This window comes from Chinchilla lanigera, unplaced genomic scaffold (assembly GCF_000276665.1).
Source record: "Chinchilla lanigera isolate Chin_1 unplaced genomic scaffold, ChiLan1.0 scaffold00090, whole genome shotgun sequence".
NCBI classification, from domain to species: Eukaryota; Metazoa; Chordata; class Mammalia; order Rodentia; family Chinchillidae; genus Chinchilla; species Chinchilla lanigera.
The window spans coordinates 4,725,126-4,736,647 of record NW_004955491.1 but is presented as its reverse complement, the minus strand read 5'-3'; the positions used below and the strand labels follow the sequence as shown (position 1 = coordinate 4,736,647).

The window sequence follows — 11,522 nt, the reverse complement described above, 5'->3', positions numbered from 1 at the left end:
GATGATCCCCTGCTAGGACAGGCCTGGAAAGCTGTGGTGCTGAGGGCAGGCCTGGCAGCTTCCATAAGGTTGGTCCTGACAGGGAGCTGTAGTTTAATGTTGCTAAGCTGCCTGTTACCCCACAGATGAAAGGCACTAACTTGAAAACCCTGGAACCACAGTGGGTACAGCTGAGGCAGAGAGTATTTGACCTCATTTAATTGCAGATCAAGAGGTCCTTGCTTCAAATCCAGGTATCTCCGTATTTACACGGCAGCTAACTGAGCCACACCCATCTTATGTCGGCCCTCCGTAAATTTAGGAGGTCTGCATGCTTTACTATTTCTAGAAACAACCCTAGAGCCCTCAGCCCAGGGCTGGATGACAGGGCACCACTGATGGTCCTGTTATTTCCAGGCTTATCTCCTCAACCCACTATAATCCCCCAAGGAGCCAAAGGCTGCCTTGATTCGGGATCCCCATTGATTAGTGCTGAAGGCTTGAATATTTGACTGCAGACCAAGAGGTGTCTGGTGCAAATCTGTGTGTCCTGGTTAGCACTTTATTTTATTGCCAAGCCAGAAGTGTTGTTTCTTGATGCAGTGTTCAGTTTTCCAGTCACTGTCGTCAGAACCCTTCCTTGCTCCTGTGTCGGTTTTCTTTTGTGACATCAGTTATCTGGCGCAAGTCAGCGGCGTGTTTGTAATGATTCAAGCACAATTCACAAGTTTTCAATTAGTTAGCCTTTTCAGTTTACCTCCTCGAGGGAGGTGCTGAATCAGAGTTTACCTGGCCTGATCTTGCATCAGGATTACTGGCTGAGCTTGGTAACTTTACAGATAATCCCTAGTGAGTCTGATCTAGGACCACTTAGAGGGGATCTAGACACTTTTTCGTTTGGGTAGGCAACATTGCTAGCATCAACCAATGTCATCATAAGGGAAACCAAACTAAATGACAATGGAAACACATAGTCAAAATCTGTAAAGTTAAAGCAACAGGTCAAGGAAATTTTATTGTTTTAAATGGTTCATCACTATGATTAGTGAGGGGTGTTTGTGGCTGATCTATATATATAGTGCTATGTAGTGCTAAGAATTCAGTTGAACTTTTCAATTTTCCTGAAGTCACTGCTTGCCTCATGTTTTCAACTGTTTAGTTTTCTTTAAATATCTAAGATTTTCCACAACCACTTGTCTCAGTAAGTTTTGGTAAACCCACAGCCAATGCTAGACAAAATGAGTAAAAAGCAAATGTCACCGGAAAACTTCTTTTTTTTTTTTTTTTTTTTCCTGTACCGGGAACCGAACTCACGACCTTGTGCTTGCCAGGCAGGCGCTTTGCCACTGAGCTAAATCCCCAACCCCCGGAAAACTTCTTTGATTTTATGTATGTGGAGGTCAACAGCAGGCCACCTAATCCATGGTGAAAGAGTTGCATTATCTGCAGGACAGAGTGAATCATTGGAAAGGAGTCCCAGGAATGCTGAGGGGTGCTAGAATTTTTGTTTTAATCCATATGGTGAATATTTGTGTAGATATGAGCATGTGAAAATTCATCAAACTGTATATGAAGATTATGCACTTTTCCATATGTAAACTGTACTTCAATTAAAAGTAAACAGAAAGGAGAATATCAATGACATTCCGCCTCTCCCAAGTTTCTTATTTGATTCATTTGAAAGTACACGTGGCATTTTTTAAAATGTGGTCATTGCTGATAATCTTTTGCTCTTCAGTTCAGTTTGTATTTCCCTCCTACACGGAAGATGCTCTGATTCACATGTGGGGACTTTGAAGATTGAATTTCAATGTTACTATTTTTCCCATCTGCCATGAATGTTAGATGATTTCCTTGTGAACTTTTAATTTGCTCAGCAAATAGCGTGCAGAACTTAATATGCACGAGTGCTGTTTTAAGCGTTTCACCTGCATCGACTCATTTAATGTCTAAACCAACCCTTCAGGTTTGTACTGTTATTATCGCCACTCTACAGGTTATACAGCTAAGGCGCAGGGAGGGACAGACCTGCCCAAGGTCTCTCAGCTGGAGCAGGACGGGCACCGAGCCTGTCAGCCTTCTGAGTCCATTCTGTTGACAGCCATGTGACATTGCTTCTTCTAAGCTGGTGGCATTTTCTCATCCTTGAACTGTCTTAGTTTGGTGCTTTAATGCTTTCAGGGCCTCCTAACTCACCTTCTGTTTATTGGAGGGCCTCATTCTCCATCATTCACCATCTAGGTTACTAAGAACAGGAGGCTGGATGGTCCATCCTTTATCATAGACTGTGATTTTATGGAAAGTACCCTGAACTGAGAGTTGGGCCCGCAGGGTCAGGGCTGACTGTCAGGACCTGTGTCAGCAAGGACCCCTCACTTGCATGGAGTCTTTCTTCATAGGTTCTGCCATCAGGGGCATCGCCATGATTCTGAGCAGTATTCTAGCAGCCAGTGGCAATGCTGCTACCAGCACCAGGACTGAAGCTGGGAGGACCCCGTCTCCAGGGTTCTGAGGAGGGGAATCTGTGTCCTATTAACACCCCAGGGGGGTGAGTTGTCTGGTGCAGGCCTGGAGCCTCTGAAGAGCTCCTGCCTTGAAGTGGTAGCTCAGGTTACCGGCAGCCTGGGTGTGGCTCTAGACATGAAGATATTAATTAAGCCTTGTACTGCCAAGAGGAGGCATGGCTCAGGGCTAGAGCATTAGACTGCAGATGAAGAGGTCCCCGGTGCAAATCTGGGTGCCTTGTGCTCACCACTAGTTTTGAATTTTTAAGTACAGGCCTAAATTTAAACCCTTCTTTAGTAAAGCCAGGGTAAACATTTTATTTTATTTTTTTGTTGAACCAGCAGATAGTGAGGTTTTGCTGTGTTGGTTCTTAACCCCTAGTTCAAACTGGAATCACCTGAGGAGTCTATACAGTGCCCTTTCCCAGGCCCCACCCTGGGCCTATTAAATCAGAGTCTGCAGGGGCAGGGCCCAGCCCCAGTTAGAGCTCTGGATGCTTCCAGACTGCAGCTATGGCTGAGAACCAGCTCTGCACAGGAATCCTGCCAGGTCCCCGGGTTCTTGGTCTGCTGTCACCACCTTGGCTTCTGTTAAGAACCAACCTGTGCAATGATCAGTGTGGCCTTAACCTCAACTCACCGCTGTCTGTATCATGGGACCCTCTGAGCTACAAGTGAGCCCAACGCTGGCTCTGTCCGCTCTTTAGTCTTCTGCCTTTGGAAGTGCAGCCTGGGCCAGTTTCGCAATTTCCCTTCTTTGACAGTCAGGGCATTTTTAGGACGGAGTGTGACACACAGAGGGGAGAGGGGACTCCAGGCCAGGGCCAGTGGGTGCTCCTGCGGGGCCCTTGCTGCCCTCGCCCCAGCTCCAGCTGCAGGCCTGCTGGCCACCTCCAGGGCTGGGTGGCTCACAGAAGCCCTCTCCCTACGCAGTCACAGGCTCTCCTTAGGACGACCTGCGAGGAGAGGAGGAGGCCCAGGGTTGGAGTCAAAAGGAGACTTCATCTTCCTGCTCTTCGTGGGGCCACTGGCATCTATAGCATCAGCAAGAGCTGCAGTTCCCACTCTCTCTGTCCTTCGGGAGATCCTTTGCCACCCTCCCTCCCACTCAGCCATCTCCCTGCCTCAGGGAAGAGGCTCCTCACCTTCATCGCCACACGTAGGACTTCATAGCTGAGCGGGGTGCTGTCCGAGGATGAACAGCAAAGCTTTTCTCTGCTTTATGGTGCGGTCACCATACTGATTTTACTGAGAGTGTCACTGAGTTAGAAGGCCAGTTTGTCTACCTTTCATCACCAGCTCTGACATAGGTTTTGGGGCTACTTCTGTGTCTGTATTCTCACACTGACACTAGTCCCTTCACATCTTTAATCTCTGGGGAAATGGAGAGGTCAGGAAGCAGAAGCCTGGGGTTATAGCTAGCATCGTGGTGAGGCAGGGCTGTGTTTCTGAGCGGAGGTCTCTATGGCTATGGGAGTATCCCTGACCCACCACAAGGGGCACCTTTTCCCTGCAGACCAATCCAGCCCACCATGATGTCCCAGCTGGGTGGGTGGAAGACAGCTGGTGTGTGAAATCTCAGTGACAGTGAGAAGGATAGGAAAGGGACCAGGCAGGGGAGATGGATGGAGGAAAAGTAGGGAGCAGTTTGGGATATAGAATTGTCCTAGATCTGAGGAAGAGGAGACGGGGTGACTCAGCTGCACGACGCAGGAGAGACTTCCTGGAGAGCTTTGCTATAGCTTCTTTCATGTATTTTTAGTTACCTGGAAGACTTGATACCTTGAAGGCAGAGAGCATCAGGTCATGTGAGTTATCACACATGCACATCAGAAAAGAAAAGCTTCTTCCACCCACCTCCTGGTCTTTTCACTCACCCTCAGGGGTAGCTCTTAATTATCAGACTAGTCCTTAACTATAAACCACATTAACAATCTGATTTACTTTTCTCTGTAGGTTGTCACACACATGGACACACACACCTTTGAACATACATTGGAATGTGTTTATAGTCTTTTATTATATAGTGATGTGCCTGCATATGTTTTCAAATGTCCCAATGGGCTCATGAGGCTTGCAATTTATTTTCCTCACTCACACTCTTATTTCAGCATCCTTCCATGGTCATGTGTGGGAACTTCTTATCCCTGACTGTTGCCTCATATTCCACCCGTGAAGGTGCCATGGGGTTTTAACCAAATTTCCATCATGAATATTTAAATGTCTTCTAGTTTTGCACTAAAGGAGAAAAGGTCACAATGAATGTCCACATACAGTCTTCATCCTGATAGGAATATTTCCAAGGAATGAACTCCTAGAAGTTGGTTGAAGACCTTTAGAGAGAATAACATTTAGAATGAAACTTTCTTATGCAAAAGCTATCTGCTTGATGTGGAAAAGGTGGAAATAAATAAAAACAGATAAAAAGCTGAAATCAAATATAGATCCACTCAGAAACAATTTGAAATTTGCCTCTAAATGAGAATTACCATGCTACTATTCTGCCATTAAAGAACAATTCACCCGTAACTCAGACCTTCAGTCAATTAAGAGGAACATACGGTCACCCACACACACTTTTCTCTGCAGTACAATCCAACAGAAAAAAAATACAGCCACTAAAAGTTTGTTCTTGGGGAAGGGTATCAACTGCATGATTTGAACAGGTTTCTCAGCTAAGCAAGCCAACAAAGCCAGTAGGTCTACTCAAGGAGTGACCTAAAGGGCCTACCCAAGACCCCTCGGGAGTATTGGAGAAATAAAGACAGCTGTAAGGGAAGAGGGCATGCTAGGTCAGGAGCACAGGGATGGCCAAAGTATCTTGTCTAGCAAAGTGGACTTGCTTGCAATGCATGCACTCATATAAACCGTTTTGTGACACTGTTATCCTCACTAAGGAGGCATACCTCGTGGATGGAGGATTTGACTGCATATCAGCAGGTCCCTGATTAACTTCCAGTTCACATCCGGCTGTTCCCTACTGCAGACCCACTTTATCGCCAAACCTAGAAGAGTCTTTTCTCCATGTACTATACTTCCACTCTGCCTAGATTGAATGTCAGCTTTGTCTAGAGACAGAAAATATATTTGGCACCTGCGTGGTTTTGGAGGATGAGTTTGTTTGACTGTTTCTTGTACTACAGGTGATTGAAAGTAGAAACTTCACACTGAGTTTCATCACTAGCATAACTTAACTTTTGTTCTGAGACGAGGTCTCATTTAGTCATGAAGAGGCCCACACTGCACACCATATTGCAATCCAGCCGCCTCTGCACCCACAAGTGCTCAGACAATAGGTCCATGTCAGCAGGCACACATAGGAACTTCTTTTGAATAACATGTAAGTGTTCAGGAGTCTGTGTTGTGTTGCCTTGTTTTCTTTCATTTCACATTGCTTTCCTCTATTTGAATTTCAATATAAAACTTCAAGAACAGTTCCTAACTGGCTCCTCCCTAAGGTTCAGAGAACATGCCGGGAGAGAACAGGGTCCTTCCCACTGGAGGTCCTGTAAGGCTGAAAATTTCTATAGGAAGGCACAAGAGGATGAGGAGGTCAGTTAGTCCCACCCTGTCCTACAGGTTCCCGCAACTCACCCCTGTGACCTCCGAATACCAGCCCTTCTGTTCAGCTGCTGTCATCCTCGGTTTTCTTCTGTGACCATTTCTCTGGCATTCTTCTCCTTTCCTCTTTTGTCCCCAACCCCTGAACCCTTCATCCCCATTCTGAGCAATAGTGCGAGCTTGTAGAGAAATTACTGCCTGGAGCTTCACAAACCCACATCAAGCTCACTCACTCCTTATTTCCCTTGTCACTGGTGCCTATGGTGTCAGCCGGGTCACACTTCATATGCATCCTCAGAGCGATCAAGAAGCAACAACCCTCAATAATACTCCACACTCTCTTCCCAAGTCTTGTAAATTCCATTAGAAGAATTCAAGACTGTGGTATTCTTTACATTGGAAGTGTAACTCACAGCTCAAAAATAGTCTTACATATTTTAGGAGAAAGGGAAGAAAATAATCTGGGCACCTATAATGCCTTGCGAAACACAAGGAGTATTGCGCAGCACCACCAACCATACTTCCACAGCTCCTGTGGCCCATGGTCCCGACTTTGAGTACTGCAGTCTCTGGGCTCTATTGGTGTCATATTGCTGGCCATGCCACACAAATGACGCAAGGCAGAGTACCCCTAATGACTCCAATGCATCCTGACTGTTGAGCGCTGGGCAGCAGAGTTCAGTTTTCCTGTGGCTATGCGGAGCTGATGTCTTGGGGAAACCTTGGGGTGTGCTGTCTGAACGATGGTGATTCTCTGAAAAACGAATGGTAAGAAAAGAGAAAAATTAATAGGAAGACAGCAAAGCAAGGCCTGAGAGCACTACACGCAGGAGCAGAGGCTGAGGGAGAAAAAAGGGAGGACAAACAAGATGACACCACTCCTCCTAGCAAAAAGAGAACACGAGTCCAGCTCTACACAAGCATCCCTAACCTATACCGACAGGGGAGTGAGCTGAGGAGGCTGAGCTGCAGGTCTTGCGGGGGCCGGCGGGATTCCTCCCGTCCCGGGATAGGGCTCTTGGGGAGGAAGGAGGGGGCATGGTCACAGACAGGTGGACCGTGTCGAGGTGCATCAGGGCCCCCGAGATCCCCAGCCAAGAGGAGACAAAAGGTGTCCCAGATCCTCGGGTGCGGCCACACGGCCAGAACTGCTCGTGCCCAAAGTCTGCACAGGGAAGAGGGTGTGGGAGTGGGTCGGAGCATGGCACTGCAGATCAGGCAGTCAGTGAGTGGCCTAAGCCTTTCAGCGGCTGCCTCTTCCATTCTACTGGTTACAGGTGGCAATCACTGCCCCGTGCGGTGCCCCAGGGACACACATCACTGTCCCTCCCACCTCAGCATCCGTCCCTTGGTGCAAGGACAGAAGCCTCCGCCCAGGTGCCTGCACCTCTGCTTGGCCCAACCCCCGACACTCCTCTACCTGTAGCCCATCCCACCTGTTCCTGGCCTCCACAGGGTCTGCTGAGCAGCTCCCTCCTGGACTGCGGAGGGCTCCGGGAGGTGAGTGTGGAGGGCCTTCTCGTCGCACACCTCCACACGTTCAACGCCAGCACCTTGGGCCAGGGACTGGGGCCGAGGGCTGCCGGTGTCCAGAAGAGGGGGCAGATGGGGCTGTGGAGGTCCCGAGAGGGGCCTGGCAGGAAGGGCGCACCCGATGACGGCAGAGCTCTGCAAGTGCAGCATGGCCACAGGCAGGTGCGGTCACACAGGTTTACAGGGCTTATGACACACACCTGGTCGGGCAGGTGGGGGCATAGCTCAGGGGTAGAGCATTTGACTGCAGATCAAGAGGTCCCCGGTTCAAATCCGGGTGCCCCCTACTGGTGACCCACTTTATTGCCAAACCTACAAGGGTCTTGTATCCAGGCACTGTGCCTTCATGCCCTGGCTCCTCTCCCTGGGGACAGCAGCTCTCCAAGGCCCAAGGCATGTGTCTGGCATGCTTGGTTCATGTCTGGCCTGTACCGCAGTCTATTGGGCCTAGGATGGCCACAATTGCTTTCCTCTCTAGCCCTCTTTCACCTGTATTTTCACATGCGGTCTCGCTGAGGCACCAAGTTGCCCACCAGGCACACAACTTGGGATGCAGCTTTGTGAGACTCGCAACAGGCTCAGGTTCTGGGTGTTTCACCCGGTGAAGCCACGAACTTCTCTTTTGCAATGTGGGTGCCTGTGGTTGATTGTCTGGGCCTTTTCTTCCCTCTTTCGTATTGATAGAGATATAAACTTATTTCTTGATTCACCTCCTTATGTTGAGCTTCAAAAGACAGGATCGGAAGACCAGCTCCTAAGGGAAGCCTTCCGAAGGTGTTCACTGCGGAGGGCGTGCTGCAGTCCCAACAGCTACGCCTAGCGGAAGTAGAATTGCTTAGGGACTCTGCCAAAAATGCAGCTGAGGATACTGGCAACTGGGTTGCGTGACACTTGGGTGGGGGAGACAGCTTGAAACAAACATGTTAGGAAGAACAGTCCTCTGCTAGGGTGCCATGACGTGAACTGAATACAACACCTACGGTACAATGGCCGGGACAAAGTCCGCCTCACCAAAAGTGTGGTGGTGACACCCGTGATTTCTAAGCCCAGGGCTCCAGCGAGGGCGGCTGAGTCTTGAGCTAGAGGCACAGGCAGTGGCCAGGAGCGCAGAGGGGGACAATGTGGGAGGGTAGGTGAGGGCGGAAGGAAGCAGGGAGCATGGGAGACAGCTGGCCAACAGCACGGCCCAGCACCACTCAGGGAGGCAGCAGGCCAGAGGAAGGTCTCCAGTCCCTGTACAAATCCCAGAGTGGCACATCATGCTTGCGTCACATGAGTTGTTCTGAGGCTGGCACTTCCCCAGGGTTCCTGGCCACCAGAGCCCAGGTGCGAGGCTGCCTAGCTCCATTCCCTTTGGCTCTCCGAGAACGTTGCGAGGGAAGCCTTCCCTACCCCTGGGAAGCACCCTGAGGCTGAAACTTTTTGCAAGAAGCCAGAAAACCATGAGTCCATCAGGTCGTCCCGTCCTCTCCTACAAGGTCCCGCAAACCCGTAACCAGCCACCTGCAGGACCTCACAGCACCGGTCCTACTGTCCAGCTTCTCTTGCCTGCGGTATCTCTCTCTGAACATTTCCCTTCAGTTGCTCTCCTCTCTTCTCTTGTCCCGAGCCACCTGGCCCTTCATCCCCATTCTGAGGAATGCTGGGAGCTTGTGCAGAAAACTCCTGCCCGCCGCTTCGGCACTCCATGTCAAGCTGGCTCACTTATGTTCGCCCGTCACTTGTTCCCATCAGGTGCCCTCACTCACTCATTCATCGTATGCATCCTCACTGCCATTGAGGACCGGGCACCCTCCGTCATGTTCCACGCCGTCCTGCTCAGGGCCGCGATGCCATTAGAAAGATTCCCAGGTGTGGTGTTCTTGCGCGCGGAGGTGTACCTCTCAGCACCCAGGGAGGAAGAGGTAATCCGTCCGACGAGGAAGCAAACAGCCTGTGACCTGATCATCCTTTGGCAATCCCAGGGAGTTTGGGGCTTCACCACGCCCCCCACCTTACCCGCCCTGTCTTTCTCATGTCCCTGTGGCCGAAGGCCCACTCCCCCCGTCCTCCTTGCTGCGTGGCTTTGTGGCGTCGTGTTGCTGGCCTGTCCACAAAAAGGACACCAGGCAGGGTCCCCTCCCACGACCAGAGGGCGTCCAGAGTCCTGAGTCCCAGCTGTGCCAACAGCTCAGGGCCCGGGCAGCTAGGCTGGGTGGAATGTTTGGCGCAGCTTGGGGTGTGCCCTATGCGAGAAGATTTCTCCCTCCAAGACCACGGTCGTAAGTGAGAAGGGAGAAGAGCTGAGCTGAAGACAGCAGACGAGAACCCCGGAGACCTGCGAGCAGGGACAGCGAGTGAGGTGCACCGCAGAGAGGACTGAGGGGCTGAGTCCTCCCCTCCTCGGCAAAGAGAGAGCCCGAGTGGGGCTCGACGCAGGCATGCCCACGCCCATGCCACAAGGGGACTGACCTGTTTACAGTGCCTATGACACACACCTAGTCGGGCAGGTGGGGTCATAGCTTAGGAGTAGAGCATTTGACGGCAGATCAAGAGGTCCCCGGTTCAAATCCGGGTGCCCCCTACTGGTGACCCACTTTATTGCCAAACATACAAGGGTCTTGTCTCCAGGCGATCTGCCTCCATGGTGTGTCTCCTTTCTCTGGGGACCTCAGCTCTCCTTGGATGAAGGCATGTGTCCCGCATGCTTGGCTCATTTCTGGCCTGAACTGCAGTCCATTGAGCCTAGGACGTAAGAACTCTCTTTCCTCCCTAGCCCTCTTTCACTTGTTTGTTCACATGTGGTCTCGCTGAGTCAGGAAGTGACGCACTGGGTACACAACTCAGGATGCAGTTTTGTCAGACTCTCCTCGGGCTCAGATCATAGGTGTGTTTCACCTGGCGAAGCTATGAACTTCTCTTTTGCGATGTGTGTGCTTGTGTTTCTCTGTGTCTTTTCTTTCCTCTTTTCTATTTATTCATTTATAAATTTATTTATTTATTTACTTACTCATATTGAGCTTTTAAAGACAGGTTTGGAAGACCACCTCCTAATTGAAGCCTTCATGAGGTTTTCGCTGCAGAGGGCGTGCTGCAGTCCCAACAGCTATGCCTAGCGGAAATAGAATTGCTTAGGAACCCTGCCAAAAAATGCAGCTGAGGATGCTGGCAATTGGGATGTCTAACAGTGGGATGGTGAGACAGCTTGAAACATACGTGTTGGAAAAAACAGTGCTCTGGGAGGGTACAATGATGTAAACTGAATACAAAACCTGCAGTACCATGTCCAGGACAAAGTCCGGCTCACCAAAAGTGTGCTAGTGACATCTGTGATTTCTAAGCCATGGCTCCAGCTAGGGCGGCTGAGTCTTGAGCTGGAGGCACAGGCCGTGGCCAGGAGCGCAGGGTGGGACCACGTGGGAAACGAAGGTAAGGGTGGAACAGAGCAGGGAGCATGGGACATGGCTGGCCAAAAACATGGCCCAGCACCACAAGGGAGGTGGCAGGCCAGAGGAAGGGCTCCAGTCCCTGTACAGATGCCAGAGTGGCACATCATGCTTGGGTCCCACGAGTTGTTGTGAGGCCGGCACTGCCCCAGGGTTCCTGGCCACCTGAGCCCAGCTGTGAGGCTCCCTAGCTACATTCCCTTTGGCTCTCTGAGAATGCTGTGAGGGAAATCTTCCCTTCCCCTGAGAGGCTCCCTAAGGCTGAAACTTTCTGCAAGCTAGAAAACCATGAGTACATCAGGTAGTCCCAGCCTCTCCTACAAGGTCCCACTAATCCACAACCAACCACCTGCAGGAGCGCACAACACCAGTCCTACAGTCCAGCTTCTCTCACCCGCAAGAGATTTTTCTCTGAACATTTCCCTTCAGTTGCCACCCTCTCTTCTCTTGTCCGGAGCCGCTTGACCCTTCCTCCCCATTCTGAGGAATGCTGGGGGCTTGTGCAGAAACCACTGCCTGC

General features: G+C 50.5%; 1 non-coding gene across 1 annotated transcript; it reads left to right on the top strand.

The window, feature by feature from the left end:
* Positions 1–7,791: 7,791 nt before the first annotated feature.
* Positions 7,792–7,863, top strand: Trnac-gca. The gene has a single exon. It is a non-coding gene; the product is annotated as a tRNA-Cys (tRNA).
* Positions 7,864–11,522: the final 3,659 nt, after the last annotated feature.